Here is an 18,406-nt window from a genome sequence, read left to right as displayed (position 1 = left end):
CGCCATAGCTGGGAGACTGGAACAGCCGCACGCACAAAGCATAAGGATCACGTGGTCGACTTAAACTGCCGCATTCAGCAGCAACATACGCCAAACATTGAGGAACACTTTTGAATTCAGCTTTACCTCGGATTACCGTGGCATTTTTCCGAAACATTTTTCACTATATCTCAGTGTCCATAACAATATTGTGTGTCTGCTGCCTATAACAACATTGTGCGGTTAACATTTGGATGGACATAATGTTTGACTGGCCTGAGCGATTAACAGTGAAGATGAGTGCAACCTGGAGATACGGAGGGTGCATGTGACCAGACAGCATCGGCTAAGCTGTCATGTAAATCCTTCTGATGAAGATAAATTTCAGGTTCGCTCTATTAACATTAGTTTCTTAAAAGTGGAGAACAATTGATTTTTTTTTCGGAATGACAATGAATACCGAGTGGTCTGGCATCTTGTAAAAACAGAGAGAGAGAGAGAGAGAGAGAGAGAGAGAGAGAGAGATGCGATAGACAAATAAAATACTAAATTGAAATACAGAGACAGACACAGAGTGACATGGTGACGTAAATTTAAGAGAGTAAAGAAAGACGGACCAAGGACGGAGATCCATTGCTAGAAATGAAGTGCCATTTAAAGGACAACGAAGGACAGAAGTGTGAGATCGACAAATACATTAGAATTAGAGTAAATTATTAAGAAACTGACAGTGTTGTAGTTCCTTTCACATCGCTGGCTAAATAGGCTCAGCTCTGACTTTCCCAGCTCAGTTCCCATTTAGCAGAGGAATTTACGGATGTCACGGTCCGCTCCGTTGATTCCGTACTGCGGTTATTCCGTTTTTCCTTTGTTCCCTTGGGAGCCTTAATTAAGGCAACTGTTTCTCGTCTCGGACTGGCAACATAAATAGCTCTGCGGTCCAGCGATAGTGGCTGGACCGTCCCCGCCAGAACCCCGTGAGTTACCTCGTCTCTACCTCGTCTGTACCTCGTCTCTACCTCGTCTGTACCTCGTCTCTGACTTTGGCAGAATCCCCGTCAAGTTAACCTGCCGGAGTGAGACTGGAGCCTTGTCGCGTCAATAGAAGGAACAGTCTATTGTTGTGTGGTCCTGTCTCTTCGTGTCCTCGCCTTCGCTAGGTAGGTCCGGCGGTTTGCCGCTACCTTGAGTGGAGATCTGTCTCTTCGTTTTTAGTGTTCCGTGTATAAGTAGAGTCCTGGCCCTATGTCCTGTTTCCAAGGAGGGGTCCCGGCTCTGTGTTTCGTGTCTAAGTAGAGTCCCGGCCCCATGTCCTGTTTCCAAGGAGGGGTCCCGGCTCTGTGTTTCGTGTCTAAGTAGAGTCCCGGCCCCATGTCCTGTTTCCAAGGAGGGGTCCCGGCTCTGTGTTCCGTGTCTAAGTAGAGTCCCGGCCCCATGTCCTGTTTCCAAGGAGGGGTCTCGGCTCTGTGTTTCGTGTTCTAGTCCAGTCCACGTCAAGGCTTCATGTTCCAGTCCAGTCCAAGTCAAGAACTCGTGTTCCAGCTCCCAGTCGAGTTTCAATTCCGATCCAAGTCCCAGTCGAGTTTCAAGTCCGATCCAAATCCTCCTCCCGAGAACTAGCCTCGGCCTGGGTTTTTGGTCCGATTCAAGACCGAGGTTCCGAGTCCCAGTCAAGACTTCGGATCGGAGACCCTGTCCAGAATCTGGTTCCGGAGTTCCGAGTTCCTAGTCCAGGCTCATTGTTCCAAGTTCCACGTCCGGACCCCGTGCTCCTAGTTCTAGTCTAGTCCAGGGCCTGTGTCCGTGTCCAGGTACGCTTCTTCCCGCTTACGCTTTGCTCTTTCCTCGATTACCCTCTGATCAATCCCTGCTTCCCGACTTCCATTGCATTCTTAGTAATCGTAGTCCCGTTCCTAGTACTTCGGTGTCTGTGTCTTGCATTTGGGTCGGCTCCTTAAACGCCCCCTTGCAAAAACGGAGGTTTCTCACAAAGTGAAGGGTGTAGCGTATTTGACATAATTTTCGCCAGTCTGTTGCATTAGTTTCTTGAATGTAAACTTGCTTAGATCTCGCCTGAAAGTAGACTATATGTGATTCCAGATCCTTGCCGACAATATGGGTTATGCTGCCCGGCGTACCTTTGCACAAATAGTGAGTGGGTGACTCACATGTGCAATGGGAGCATTGAGTGTTCAGTCATTTTGCTACTCTTTTGCAGAATCGTCTGTGAAAGATTTATCGTTCTTCATCGACGATGAAAGGAAAACGAATCGTAATGTTGAAATTGAGTTACACATCCCCCAAGTGCATTTATATTCCACGGGACGTTTCAGTTTCTGGGAGCAAGGACGTTTCTTTTTGGAACGACGGAAGGAAAGGGGTAACTTAACAGCTGTGTATGATATGATAAGGGGCATAATAAAGTGGACAACTAGCGCTTTGACCTCAGGGTGGAAATGGCTCATGCGAGAGGATGATATCTTGAGGCGAATGGAAGAAATTACAAGGGAGATGCCAGATGTTGGGTTTTTTTTTACGAAAAAAGTGACGGCTACACAGAAAGTGCTGCCGGGAGTCTATTGACGTAGATAAGAAATTGGCACCCCGGCAGCAAATAAAGATTAGGAAATACCTAGATGAATTCTTGCTGATATTTGAATAAGTAGTTCAATGCTGGAAGATTGAAACATATTGACTTAAGGCCGTACTGTAGGATATATCTTCAAATAACTCACCAACAAAAGAAATACAATAAAGAAATAAACCTCTTTCATTGGGATATTGTCAATTTTGAAGAAGCGAACTCGTGAAAAGTCTTAATTATGATCGATTACACATTGATAGGTATGTGAATATGTTGTGATTAAGCAGAGAGAGAGAGAGAGAGAGAGAGAGAGAGAGAGAGAGAGAGAGAGAGAGAGAGAGAGAGAGAGAGAGAGAGTCTGTGTGTTGGGGGATGAACACCGGACATTGTAAGAGCGAAGAAACAGGCAGAATGACGATTGGATACAAAGCAGCTACTGATTCGTGCTCTCGAAGGCTCGGTTCTTTCTGTCAGCCAATCTTTTAACCAGAGAAACACCTCCAGTTTTACACAAGGTGAAAAGTATCGCTGAACCTATCTCCTACCGCAATATCTGTTGTTATAACAACGCCCTGGAAGAGATCTGCCGTTCGATTCAGCCAGAAATTAGACAGCATGATTTCCCTCTGTTCATTGCTGATCTCATTGGCTGTGCTGCCTGGTGAGTCTCAGCGAAGCTGGCTAGCGAGTTTGCCCGGCATTCGATACAAGCCAGCTGATGGCTGATGTATTGTTGATGTATTCTGTCCTTTCTTGCAGGAACGAGTGGGAAAGATTCAGTGACGCAGGATCCTCCCGATGTAACTGCCAAAGAAGGACAGAACATAACACTGAACTATAATTATACTTACGATAATCCATATATCTTTTGGTACATTCAACATAGTGGAGGACCTCCAAATTATTTGCTGAAGCTATATAGCACAGGAGAAACGCAGCGGCATTCTGATTGCCCAGAGAGGTTTACCGCTACTTTACAGAAAAGCAGCAAGACGTCTCAATTGAATATCCGTGATGCTCTTGTGTCGGACTCTGCCATGTATCTCTGTGCAATGGGTACAACACTGTTATATGGGGACGGCGGGTCTGTGCAAAAACTGCTTCTGTATATTGCAAAAAGCTCTCACTGGAGGGCGCCTTTTTCCGAGGAATCTGCAGAGGGCGCGCCCGGAAATCAGTCACAGTCACGTGCCCTACTTCAGACCACTGCATTCAGCAGCAGAAGGCGCCGAAGCTGAAGGAGCAGTTCCTGATTACAACGCGGACACGAACTGAGCTTCATAACTTTCTGGGATACCGCAACGTGCAATCACCCACCATCTTTTGCTGCAACGGCTGATCACGATTGACAGCCTTGTTTGACATCGTCTTTGGCCACTTTGTTCAAGTATCTGCAGTGTGAAATAATAAGGACGGAGTGGAACCGGGATATATTTAAATGGTACAACGGCTGACTGAAGGAAACAAAGGGTGTGAAAATTGGTCATTTTCGAATTGACAAATAATTGCAAGTGGCATGCTACTGAAATTAAGGATGTTGCATCAGTTGCTTATGATTTATACTGAGTATTTAGATAATTCGGCAGAAACTGCGGATGCTTAGCGTGTTGGAGAGCGCAGATACTATTTTGGTTGTTGCATTCCAGGCTGTCAGAAAAAGGTTTAATGTTTGAATTACATTTATGATTAAAATACATATACGTGACCGCATACTATCCTGAGATTCATATTTTTGAAGGCATTTTCAGTATAAAAGAGAGCGAGGGAAGAGAGAGAGAATGGGAATGTGATTGCTCGTATAATCTGGTTTCCCGATCAGATTTAACAGATCCGATGTTATCAGCACGTGCAGCATCTTGCTAAATATCTAAATTGAAAACCGAATTTGTTAATTATTGTCGCATTATTGCATTGATTCTGTTTATACAGATGAATTCACTACACAGCTTATCGAGACAGTAGAAAATATAACAATAAAAGGATACATAAATAAAGTGTAACAGACTTATAAAAATGCAGCGCAGGCAGGAAATAAAGAGCAAGGTCATACCAAGATTAAGATTCAATTTCATCCTACAGTTTTCCACTCTTGCAAGTGGGAATAGTCTATTGTTGTTTCATGGGAACTTGCTTTTAGAATTTTGTGTTTGTCCACCGATAGAAGAGAAAAAACAGTGAGAACGTCCGGTTACTGTCGAAGGAGCACAATCTGATAGCATCTGTTTCCAAAGGTATATTTCAACCTTATGAAAATCTCATTTTAATTGTATGTTTAGTGTGTCGAATAATTCCATTACCACACCTTGTCATCTGAAATGGCGGAGCTGACTCGACAGGTCAAATGACCTAATTCAGTTCCTATATCTGACGGTCTTATTTTCAACTGATTTATCTGTCCAAATTCGCAAATTCTTCTTAACATGTACATTCGGTGATCTTCGGATCACGAGCACGAGTGACCCAGAGCGTGTTTTACGGGCAGTGGAAAACATAGCAACTCGGGAATTGTGGAAACTGAGCACGCAAGTATCCGCTGACACATCGGAAGGTCGGAATCGAACCGAATCTCTGGGACATGACACCAGATATCGCCAGGGTGCCATGATAGGCGCTCTGCAGCCACCAGCACCATCACTTTCCTGCTCAACCCATGTTCTATAAACTAATGAAGGACAGCCTGACATATTCCTTCACTTTGCAGACGCTCAGTTACATCAAACTGGCTTATGTTTATTATATATTTGTTGTTGTCAGATGTACCAGGGTACAGCGAAAAGAATGCCCAGCTTGTTTTAATGGTTCCAGTTAAAATCAGAGAAGGTACAAAATACACAACCTGAAACTTATGGTTTTCACCGACATCCTTAAAACAGAACAAAAACACAAAGCATCAATATCGGAAAAACAGATAAGAACCTAAACGTCCCTTGTCACATCCCTGGCACAATCAGCGGCAAGCGGCATTAACCTAACCAGCTTCTGCCTCTCTCGCTTATTCTAGCATAAAGCATCAGCATTTCCACCACCAACCACCATCGAAACAACCACAAACACAAAGAGCGGCTTGGTCTACAGTACAACAAAAGCTAGTTATTTACTGCAACATTTCATCGTTTCACAGGCATTCTCTCTCTTTCGAAATAGCGACTGCTGTCTCCTCTCTCACTTTGGAACGAGGGATATCAATCTCTCATTAATAAATGAGAGACTGATATCGCTCGTTCAAAAGCGAGAGAGGAGACAGCAGTCGCTATTTCGAAGTTACAGTCAGTATTAATCATTCTTGTTATACCGATATACCCGATTAGGAATCGGCAGTAATCTCTCCCATTGGCATCGAGAGAGAGATAGAGAGAGAAAGAGAGAGAGAGAGAGAGAGACGGAGAGAACAAGATGGGGCAGGGAGATTAGAAATTAGACACCAATATTTCCTTATGTTTTAGACTGATTGCATTGGCTGTGCTTCTGGGGAGCCTGCGAAGGTGGCCAGCGAATTTCCCCGGCGTTCAATACAGGCCAGCTATGTTGATGCATTGTGTCCTTTATTGCAGAAACGAATGGGAAAGATTCAGTGACGCCGGATCCTCCTGACTGAACGGCTGAGAGAGGATAGACCATAACACTCAAATGTGATTACAGTTACGCTGATGCAGATAGATTTTGGAACATTCAACATTGTGGAGAAACTCCAAATTATTTGCTGAAGCAAATTATAGTACAGCAGTAATGGAGGGGCATCCAGATTGCCCAGTGAGATTTATCACTAGTTTGCCTAAAGGCAGCTGGACAGCTCAATTGCATAGCGCTCAAGCTCTTATGTTGAATTCCGGCATTTGTGTTAAACTGGTCCTCTATAATGCAAAAAGCTCTCACTGCAGGACGTCTTCTTTCCGTGAAACCGGAAGGGGCGCACCGAGAAAGCAGCCATGGTGACGTGTCCTCCTTAAGTGTGCGTGAATCAGCAGTACAAGCCGCCGAATCTAAAGGAACATTTCCTGATTACAAAGCGCACCTAAACTGTAACTTTAAAATGCATCTCCGGGATACCACAATGTGCTCTCACCCACCCTCTTTTGCTGCAACGGTATACCACGATTGACAACCTTGCCTGACATTGTCCTTGGCCGCTTTCTCCAAGAGTGTGCAGCGAGAAATAATGAGTATTGCCTAAAAGCGTGATATATTTACATTGGACAATGCCTAACAAAGAAAACACAGGAAATCCGTGCAAAGGAGAGAAGAGATAGATAAAAGAGAGAGGAGAGAAGAGAGAGAGAGAGAGGAGAGAGAGAGAGAGAGAGGGAGAGAGGAGAGAGAGAGAGAGAGAGAGAGAGAGAGAGAGAGAGGAGAGAGAATGTGCGTGTGCATTTGGGTGTGAGAGAGAGAGAGAGAGAGCGGAATGGAGAAAGGTTCTGCCTGACCTGCTGACTTCCTCCAGAGTTTTGTGAGTTGCGTTGGATTTTCAGCATCTGCAATTTTTTCATCCAACTCTCGTCCGTCCACAAGACACAACCGACAGCAACTTTCCTGGAGACAGAAGGCTGAAGCGCAGAGAGACAAGAGACTAACACAGAAAGCACATCCCCGTTCCCCCGAGTGAAGACGTTTTTCTTATTGTCTGCCTCAGTGGCGTTTCGCCCGTTTGCCGGAGGGTAGAAATGTGAAGATAAACGCGTCTGAGTGTGAATTCCGGTTTGCGAGTGGGCAGAGGAAGTGATATCCAGGGAAAACGGTGGGCGGTTGATATGGTGAGTAAAATGGGGGGAGAATATGGGCGGTTTGATATGATGGAATGACAAAGGGGATAACTTGTGGAGATGGAAGAGAAGTGAAGTGAGCGAGCGAGAGATGGTTATCGATAGAACAGAGATTACAGCGATAAACATTGGGAGGAGAGAGAAGCAGCGATGGGAGGCTGACTGGAAGAAGAAGGCAAGAGAGAGAGTGAAGTATAACCATTCTCTGGCACAGTGGTTAGCGCGACGCTCTTTACAGCTCCGAGCGTCCGTTTTATAAAAGCATATTGAGGAACTGAAGGAAACCGATCTGTGATTGGTGCTCGGATCTGCGCAGATCGATGCTCACAGCCAATCAATCCATTGGCAGCGAAACGCCCCCAGATTTACACCAGCTGAAATATGCTGCAGATCTGATTTTACTCTTCAAGATCGGTCAAGGGTATTAACCTATTGACAGTAAGCTGTCTTTCGATCGAGTTTGAAGCCAGACACCATGAATTCTCTGTGTTATCTGCTAATTATATTGACTATGCTGCCCGGTGAGTCCCTGCGTTAACGCCCTATATCTGTTCCGTATGTATGAAGAAAGTCCAATCTATCTATTAATGCATTCTGTCCTTTTATTGCAGGAACAAATGGGAAAGATTCGGTGACGCAATGGCCTCTTGAATTAACGATTGCGGAAGAACAAAGTGTAACACTGAACTGTAATTACACTGGCGATCCTCAATATATTGTTTGGTACGTTCAGCGTCGCGTGGAATCTCCAAGATATTTGCTGACGGTATATAGCAGTGGGCAGATGGACCGGAATCCAGCGAGGTTTACCGCTGGTTGGCAGCGTGACAGCAAAGCAGCCCATTTGAACATCTCTGGTGCTCTTGTGTCGGATTCCGCCGTTTATCTTTGTGCCATGATGCCCACAGTGTTGCAAGGCGATGCCGGCTCTGGACAAAATCCGACCTCCGTGATGCAGTGAGCGCTCGCTAGAGGGAGCACTTTGCCGGAAAACAGCCGGGGCGCAAACACATAGCCACCACTGTCACGTGATTGACTTAAGAAGGCGAAACTCCAGGGGAAAGGGGAGAAATTACAGACTACATTTTTCAATTAGTTGGACAGCTGCTTTGCTTGCGGGACTGACGGTGTCATCCTTGTGAATATCCTCTGAACCCTTTCCAATACTACTACATCATTGTTAGAATTGGAATCCAAAACTCAATGCTCAAGAATGCTCAAGCTGACGCCTCACGTGTCTTATAAATCCTCTGCATTATGTCTCTGCCCATGTATTCTGGACATCTTGAATGAATGCTAGCATTTTATTTGCCTTCGTCACCATCGACTCTACCTGCAAGTTAACCATCAGGGTGTTCTGCATTTGGAACCTCCAAGTCTCTTTGCATCGTAGATTTTTGGATTTTCTCCCCGTTTACAAAATAGTCTGCACAGTTATTTCTTATACCAATGTGCATGACATTCATTTTAGTACATTGTACTTTGTCTGCACTCTCTTGCCCATTCTCCTCATCTTTTTTGTCCTTCTGTAGCCTGCATGTATCCTCAGAACGAGTTATCCTTCCATCAATCTTTGTATCATCTACATACTTGGCAATACAGCCATCTATTCCATCATCTATATCATTAACAATGATTTTGAAAAATCATTTCTAATGCCTCCGCAATCTCCACCCCTGCTACTTTTAGGACGCAAGGATTCAGTTCATCTGGTTTGCATGACTTATATACCCTTAAGTCCTTCAGCGTTTTGAAGACCTTCACCCTTGTAACTGTAATTGCGCTCACATAATTGGATTCTCATAGCTTGCACCTTGGAACGACTGACCCTCTGCTCGGGTCTTCCACAGTGAAGCCTGATGCGAAATACTCATATCGTTCATCTGCCTTTTACTATCTACTTTGATGTCGTTTGCTAGCTTGCGCTCAGATATCTTTTTCCTCCTAATGATTCTTTTAGTTGATCTCTCGGGTTTTGAAAGCTTCAAAATCGCCTGTCTTGCTACTAACTTTTGCTTTGTTGTGTAGCCGCTGCTTTCCTTTGTCTCCCCTTGTGCAGCCACGGTTGCACTACTTTTCCATTTGCGTATTTCCTCATTTTTGGATACAGGTATCGGGCACCTTTCGCATTTTCCCCAGAAATTCACGCCCTTTTCGCTCTGTTGTCTTCCCTTGCAGCCGGCCCTTCCAAGTCCTCCTCTCTGAATTCGTTGGCTGACTCCTCTCTCATACCACTGAAATCTCCTTTACTGTGTTGAAATTCTGCTTTGTCAGACTTTACTTTCTCACTGGCAAATTTCAAGTTGAACTCAATCATATTGGGATCACTGCCTTGAAATTGTTCTTTTATCCTGAGGTCACTAATTATCTCCAGTTCATTGCACAACACCCAATCGTGTACAACTGATCCCCTTGTAGGGTGATGGACAATTTGCTCTATAATGTCTTTTCATAGGTATTCAACAAACTCACTCTCTTGAGATCCATATCTAACCTGACTTTCCCAATCAACTTGCATGTTGACATCTCCCATGACTATCATAACATTACCCTTTGAGACGCCTTTTCTATTTCCTCTTTTGTAATCCGTGCTCCACATTCTACCTGCTGTCGGGAGGCTTGTATGTAGCTGCAAGCAGGGTTCCGTCACCCTCGCAGTTTCTTATCTCAACCCATTAGGGTCCGGCGCCCCTCACAAACTTTGGGTTTGTTAGAGGTACGTATGGGCCGGATTAGTTGAGCCAGGATCGGAAGGAATTATTGAATTAGGAAAAACAGAGCATGTCGCTGAGCTGAAATTGCTCAGGAACTGCCAACGCCTATCTGTAGAACAGTCAGTATCGTGGAAACTTTAGAATAATGTTTACAATCTTCATCCTCGCATACGTCGCTCGGTCTGAAGACAACCATGTCGGATTTCCAAAGCAGGAAACTGTCTCCGGAGTTCTTGCGTGGGTTTCTGCGCTGCATCTTTGCGCAAATTAGCCCACAGAGATTGGGGATGAAGGCGGATCTGGACAAAAATTAGATCCTGACTGCAGTGGGCTCTCATACCAGAGGGTGCCCTCAGCCTAACCTCCACATCAAAGTGGGCCCAGCCAGGAGACTCAGGCACCTTCACACCTTCCCAGGACAGAGCCTTATGAAGACAACATCGTTAGGGAACAAGAGATTGAACACCCGACTCCTATGCTCAGAAAAGACGTTGCTTATTGCTTTTTTTTTACTTGCTTACAGTTTCGAACTCGAAGGGGAGGAAGACCGAAAGATGCACAGACGAGGATAGCGGTTTGATATAAAGGGAGAGTCGGACCTGCCGGCTTCCACCAACAGCAGTGTGAGGCAAAATACAAACTGATGGAACTGCATGTATTTTCCCATGGGGTATCTGCAAAACGACGTTATTAGGTTTTATTTCTCAATGTTCAAATCTTCCGGCAATGCCGTTCCCTGTCTCTCCTTCTGATCAACGTAAATGCCCCTTAGAAAATTTCTCCTCTCCAACCCGCTCCAACCTCACCCCCGAGAATTATTTTCTTTCCACAACTACTCCGATCCTCTCTTGATAAACTATTTCGACTCCCTTCCCCCCAGTGTCTCGATAGCCATCCCCTACCTGGTCGCAGGTTGCCTTCCTTTCCTATTTTGAACAGTCAACATAAGTAACCAGGATGATTTAGAGCATAACTGTCATTAGCAAGTGGAGAAATACAGGCCATTTCTCCATTCCGGGTATCATCTTCATTCCCTAACAGCAGCATCCAATGTTCGGTTGTCTGCACGTATCCCACAATTGCTCCACGTGATATTAATCGCTGCATTGTCTCCAGGCACCTCACAGAACAGTAAAACAAGTGAACAACCTCTTTCAGAATTTTAACGTCGTATAACCATTATTGTAAAAACTGTGTACTTGCATATGGCACAGAACAAACTAGCGATAAACATAGAAACATAGAAACATAGAAAATAGGTGCAGGAGTAGGCAATTCGGCCCTTCGAGCCTGCACCGCCATTTATTATGATCATGGCTGATCATCCAACTCAGAACCCCGCCCCAGCGCTCCCTCCATACCCCCTGATCCCCGTAGCCACAAGGGCCATATCTAACTCCCTCTTCAATATAGCCAATGAACTGGCCTCAACTGTTTCCTGTGGCAGAGAATTCCACAGATTCACCACTCTCTGTGTGAAGAAGTATTTCCTAATCTCGGTCCTAAAAGGCTTCCCCTCTATCCTCAAACTGTGGCCCCTCGTTCTGGACTTCCCCAACATCGGGAACAATCTTCCTGCATCTAGCCTGTCCAATCCCTTTAGGATCTTATACGTTTCAATCAGATCCCCCCTCAATCTTCTAAATTCCAACGATTACAAGCCCAGTTCATCCAATCTTTCTTCATATGAAAGTCCTGCCATCCCAGGAATCAATCTGGTGAAGCTTCTTTGTACTCCCTCTATGGCAAGGATGTCTTTCCTCAGATTAGGGGACCAAAACTGCACACAATACTCCAGGTGTTATCTCACCAAGGCCTTGTACAACTGCAGTAGTACCTCCCTGCTCCTGTACTCGAATCCTCTCTCTATAAATGCCAGAATACCATTCGCCTTTTTCACCACCTGCTGTACCTGCACGCCCACTTTCAATGACTGGTGTATAATGACACCCAGGTCTCATTGCACCCCCATTTTCCTAATCGGCCACCATTCAGATAATAATCTGTTTTCCTATTTTTGCCACCAAAGTGGATAACTTCACATTTATCCACATTAAATTGCATCTGCCATGAATTTGCCCACTCACCCAACCTATCCAAGTCACCCTGCATCCTCTTAGCATCCTCCTCAGATCTAACACTGCCACCCAGCTTCGTGTCATCCGCAAACTTGGAGATGCTGCATTAAATTCCCTCATCCAAGTCATTAATATATATTGTAAACAACTGGGGTCCCAGCACTGAGCCTTGCGGTACCCCACTAGTCACCGCCTGCCATTCTGAAAAGGTCCCGTTTATTCCCACTCTTTGCTTCCTGTCTGCTAACCAATTCTCCAACCCACACCAATACCTTACCCCCAATACCATGTGCTTTAAGTTTGCACACTAATCTCCTGTGTGGGACCTTGTCAAAAGCCTTTTGAAAATCCAAATATACCACATCCACTGGTTCTCCCCTATCCACCCTACTAGTTACATCCTCAAAAATTCTATGAGATTCGTCAGACATGATTTTCCTTTCACAAATCCATGCTAACTTTGTCCGATCATTTCACCGCTTTCCAAATGTGCTGTTATCACATTCTTGATAACTGACTCCAGCAGTTTCCCCACCACCGACGTTAGGCTAACCGGTCTATAATTCCCCGGTTTCTCTCTCCCTCCTTTTTTTAAAAAGTGGAGTTACATTAGCCACCCTCCAATCCTCAGGAACTAGTCCAGAATCTAACGAGTTTTGAAAAATTACCAGTAAAGCATCCACTATTTCTTGAGCTACTTCCTTAAGCACTCTAGGATGCAGACCATCTGGCCCTGGGGATTTATCTGCCTTCAATCTCTTCAATTTACCTAACACCACTTCCCTACTAACATGTATTTCGCTCAGTTCCTCCATCTCACCGGACCCTCTGTCCCCTACTATTTCTGGAAGATTATTTATGTCCTCCTTAGTGAAGACAGAACCAAAGTAATTATTCAATTGGTCTGCCATGTCCTTGCTCCCCATAATCAATTCACCTGTTTCTGTCTGCAGGGGACCTACATTTGTCTTTACCAGTGTTTTCCTTTTTACATATCCATAAAAGCTTTTACAGTCCGTTTTTATGTTCCCTGCCAGTTTTCTCTCATAATCTTTTTCCCCCTTCCTAATTAAGCCCTTTGTCCTCCTCTGCTGAACTCTGAATTTCTCCCAGTCCTCAGGTGAGCTACTTTCTTTGGCTAATTTGTATGCTTCTTCTTTGGAATTGATACTATCCCTAATTTCTCTTGTCAGCCACGGGTGCACTACCTTCCTTGATTTATTTTTTTGCCAAACTGGGATGAACAATTATTGTAGTTCATCCATGCAACCTTTAAATGCTTGCCATTGCATATCCATCGTCAATCCTTTAAGTGTCATTTGCCAGTCTATCTTAGCTAATTCACGTCTCATACCTTCAAAGTTACCCCTCTTTAAGTTCAGAACCTTTGTTTCTGAATTAACTATGAGAAGAGGCTATATACCAATGCGTGGATAAAGCTTGGCCAATGTGAAACGACTACTTGGAATCTTTGGCAAAGACGGAAGAGGTAGATAGAGATAAATCTTATCGTAGTGAGGAACCATGGTGCAGTTATTTTAAACAGTTGTCCATGAGCCTGTTAAAACCCGGCAGAGAGCCAGGTATGAACCTAGTAAGCCAGATCACTAGATTATTTATTTTTATCTGTCCATTCTTCAACAACTTCACTGGTGTGTGAAATAACCACATTGAGTGATACAGAGATTGAATGGCAGAAAAAGTGACAGAGTGAGAGAGAGAGAGAGCGAGCGAGAGAGAGCGAGAGAGAGTGAGAGACAGAGTAGCAGAGCAAAATGATTGAGAGAGAAATACAGAGAAACCGGTTACAAACAAAAAACACAGAGAAAAACGAGGGCAGAGAGGGGAGAACGAAAAGGAAGGAGACATTCAGCATATTCAGCATGTGGGCTGGGGGAGTCAGGGAGGAAAGAGTGGAGAAAATGGGAAAACAATGGAGAACATAGAAAAGAGAAAGACAGGAGTATCCATAGTGGGGAGAAGAGATAGGAAACAGGTAATGAGGAGTGATTATGGGAGACAATGAAGGGAAGGAGACATGACGTAGTAAGGATCAGACAAAAAGAAGACGCACCAGAAGAGCCGCGAGCGAAGAAGTGTGCCCCTCTGCTTAAACCTGCTCATAATGAAAGACAGCATAAGACGATAAAAGATAGCGGTATAAATAGGCCATTCGGCACATCGAGTCTGTCAATCATGGCTGATCCATTGGTCTTTCCTCAGCACCACCTGCTGGCCTTCCCCTTGTAACCTTTGATGCCATGTTCAACCAAGAACCTATCACCATCTGCCTTAAATACTCCCAACATACTGCCCTCCACGGATACCCGTGATAACAAATTCCACAAATTTTCCACCCTCTGGTAAAAGATATTTCTCCGCACCACAGTTTTAAATTGACGCCCCTCTAGTCACAATAGGGTGCTGGAAACAGACCCAAATGCGAGACACAGACACTGAACTACAAGGAACAGGACTTGACTAGAGAATGGACGTGACAGGATTCAGGCAAGGAGCAGGGACAAGAACGCATACTTGGGCTAGGGAAAGCGTGAACAGGACTAGGAGCCATGGACCAGGAGACAAGGCTTGGACTCCGAGCCCGAGACTGGATAAGACACCCAGACCCTGGGTCTTGCCTCGGGCTCGGAACCGGAACCAGTCAAGGACATGACATGGCTTCAGGACTGGACGTGGCTGGGGTCTAGAGGCCTGAGTTTGGAGACAGGCTAGGGTCTTAGCTCTTGAGGCTTGAGGCTGGGGTCTTGGGTCTTGAGCTTGGCTTGGGATCCTCGAGGCTTGGGATCTTGGGACTTGAGCTTGGCTGCAGGTTCGGGCCTTGGGTCTTGAGCTTGGCTTGAGATCGTCGAGGCTTGGGGTCTTTGAGCTTGGCTTGGGATCCTCGAGGCTTCGGGTCTTGGGTCTTGAGGTTGGCTTGGGATCCTTGAGGCTTGGGGTCTTGGGTCTTGAGCGTGGCTTGGTATCCCCGAGGCTTGGGGTCTTCGGTCTTGAGCTTGGCTTAGGATACTTGAGGCTTGGGGTCTTGGGTCTGAGCTTGGCTTGGGATCCTCGAGGCATGGGGTGTTGGGTCTTGAGCTTGGCTTGGGATCCTCGAAGCTGGGGTTCTTGGAACTTGGCTGCGGGTTCCTCGAGGTTGGGGTTCTTGGAGCTCAGAGACAGACCCACGGAGGCGAGGACAAGAAGAGACAAACACCAAAGAAAAACAGACAGTTCCAACTCTGCTCTGGGTAGCTCCAAGAATCAGTTCGGACAGCAACTTCAGCTGACTACGGAAACAGCCGGATCCCTACCTAGCTTGGAGTGGCTGGCAGCCACTCAGCTGGCCTAGGTAACAGCGGAATCCAAACCCCAAAGACTACTCTTACAAGTGTCAACAAGTCTCTATGAAGCAGTGGTCCTCCAATCAGACCTAGAGATCATAAATAGTTTTATCAGCAGGTTGCTCCGAGGGGGCCTGACAAGGCAAACCAGCAGCCCACACTCAATACCAAGGCTACTTAGATTGCAATCCCAAAGATGAGAAACAGGTGCCAAAGATTAACTCAAACAAGAGACAGCTGGAAGACCCGGAGTCCTGTGTCCATGGACCGGTCCGTGAACCTGAATGCGGACATCACGAATCGGACCATTACAGAACCGTCCCCCGCCTCTACTTCTACGGGAGCCTCCGGGCGACTGAAGAGGTTCTCCAGGACTAAGGACAACTAGGGCGGGTGAGTGGGAGGTTTCGACAGTAGGGAATCCTGGATGGCGAGAGTTAATCTCCAGTGTCTGTGTTGCTGGGTGGATGGTTGGTTGATTCCTTCTGATACAATAGGGTGCTGGAAACAGACCCAAATGCGAGACACAGACACTGATGTACAAGTAACAGGACTTGACTAGAGAAGGGACGTGACAGGAATCAGGTAAGGAGCAGGGACAAGAACGCATACTTGGGCTAGGGAAAGCAGGACCAGGACTAGGAAACATGGACCAGGAGACAAGGCTTGGACTCCGAGCCCGAAACTGGAGAAGGACCCAGAACCTGGGTCTTGCCTCGTGCTCGGAAACGGAACCAGGAAAAAACATGACATTGCTGCAGGACAGGACGTGGCTGGGGTTTAGAGGCCTGAGTTTGGAGTCAGGCTGGGGTCTTAGCTCTTGAAGCTTGAAGCTGGGGTCTTGGGTATTGAACCTGGCTTGGGGTCTTGGGTCTTTAGCTTGGCTTGGGATCCTCGAGGCTTGGGTTCTTGGGTCTTGATTTTGGCTTGGGATCCTCGAGGCCTGAGGTCTTGGGTCTTGAGCTTGGTTTGGAATCCTCGAGGCCTGGGGTTTTGGGGCTTGAGCTTGGCCTGGAATCCTCGAGGATTGGGGCCTTGGGTCTTGAGCTTGGCTTGGGATTCTCGAGGCTTTGGGTCTTGGGTCTTGAGCTTGGCTGCAGGCTGGGGTCTTGTGGCTTGAGCTTGGCTTGAGATCGTCGAGGCTTGGGGTCTTGGGTCTTCAGCTTGGCTTGGGATCCTCGAGGCTTGGGGTCTTCGGTCTTGAGCTTTGCTTGGGATCCTCGAGGCTTGGGGTCTTGGGTCTTGAGGTAGGCTTGGGATCCTCGAGGCTTGGGGTCTTTGGTCTTGTGTTTGCTTGGGATCCTCAAGGCTTGGGGTCTTGGGTCTTTAGCTTGGCTTGGGATCCTCGAGGCTTGGGTTCTTGGGTCGATTTTGGCTTGGAATCCTCGAGGCCTGAGGTCTTGGGTCTTGAGCTTGGCTTGGAATCCTCGAGGCCTGGGGTCTTGGGGCTTGAGCTTGGCCTGGAATCCTCGAGGATTGGGGCCTTGGGTCTTGAGCTTGGCTTGGGATGCTCGAGGCTTTGGGTCTTGGGTCTTGAGCTTGGCTGCAGGCTGGGGTCTTGTGGCTTGAGCTTGGCTTGAGATCGTCGAGGCTTGGGGTCTTGGGTCTTCAGCTTGGCTTGGGATCCTCGAGGCTTGGGGTCTTCGGTCTTGAGCTTTGCTTGGGATCCTCGAGGCTTGGGGTCTTGGGTCTTGAGCTTGGCTTGGGATCCTCGAGGCTTGGGGTCTTGGGTCTTGAGGTAGGCTTGGGGTCTTGGGTCTTGTGTTTGCTTGGGATCCTCGAGGCTTGGGGTCTTGGGTCTTGAGCTTGGCTTGGGATCCTCGAGGCTGGGGTTCTTCGAGCTTGGCTGCGGGATCCTCGAGGCCGGGGTTCTTGGAGCTCAGAGACAGACGCACGGAGGCGAGGACAAGAGGAGACAAACATCAAAGAACAACAGACAGTTCCATCTCTGCTGCAGGGTAGCACCAAGTCTCAGTTCGGCCAGCAACCTCAGCTGACTACGGAAACAGCCGGATCCTTACATAGCTTAGAGTGGCTTACAGCCACTCAGCCGGCTCAGAAACAGCCGAATCCATACCCCAAAGACTACTCCTACAAGTGGCAACAAGGCTTCCTGAAGCAATGATCCTCCAACCAAGCCTAGAGATCACAGATGCTTTTATCAGCAGGTTGCTCCATGGGGGACTGACAAGGCAAACCAGCAGCCCACACTCAATCCCAAGGTTACTTATATTGCAAGCCCAAAGATGGGAATCAAGTGCCAATGATTAACTCAAACAAGGGACAGCTGGAAGACCCGGAGTCCTGAGTCCACGGACCGGACCATGAACCGGAATGCGGACTTCACTGATCGGACCATGACACCTCTATCCTGAGACTGTTCCCTCTTTTCGCAGAATTCACCACTATCGGAAACATCCTTTCCGCATCGACTTTATCTTTGCCTTTCAACATTTGAAAGGTACCAATGAGTTCACCCTCGTTCTTCTGAATTCCAGTGGATACAGGCTCATAAACATCAAACATTCCTCCTATGATAATCCTTGCCTTCCCGGAATCATCTTTGGGAACCTGTTCTGAACCCTCTTTAATGCCAACGCATCTTTTCCTGAATGACGAGCCCAAAACTTCTCACAATGCTCAAAGTGAGTCCTCACCGGTTCCACTTTAGGCTCAGCATCACATCCCCACTCTTGTATTCTCGACCTTCTAAAATGAATTCTAAACTTGCATTTGTCTTCCTAACCGCCGCCACTACCTGCACTTGAGTGTGTTCTGCACGAGGACTCCTAGGTCTCCTTGCATCATTACATATCAGAGGTTTGTCTTTTCTCCACCTTTAGAAAATAGTACAATTATTTATTCTACCAAAGAGCAAGTCCATGTATTTTCCATCATTGTATTTCATTTGCTCATCTCTTACCCATTCTTATCATCTGTCTGAAGCCTTCTG

This window comes from Mobula hypostoma, chromosome 10 (genome assembly GCF_963921235.1).
Source record: "Mobula hypostoma chromosome 10, sMobHyp1.1, whole genome shotgun sequence".
Lineage (NCBI taxonomy): Eukaryota > Metazoa > Chordata > Chondrichthyes > Myliobatiformes > Myliobatidae > Mobula > Mobula hypostoma.
The sequence above is the reverse complement of the archived record's forward strand: the minus strand, read 5'-3'. Positions refer to the sequence as shown.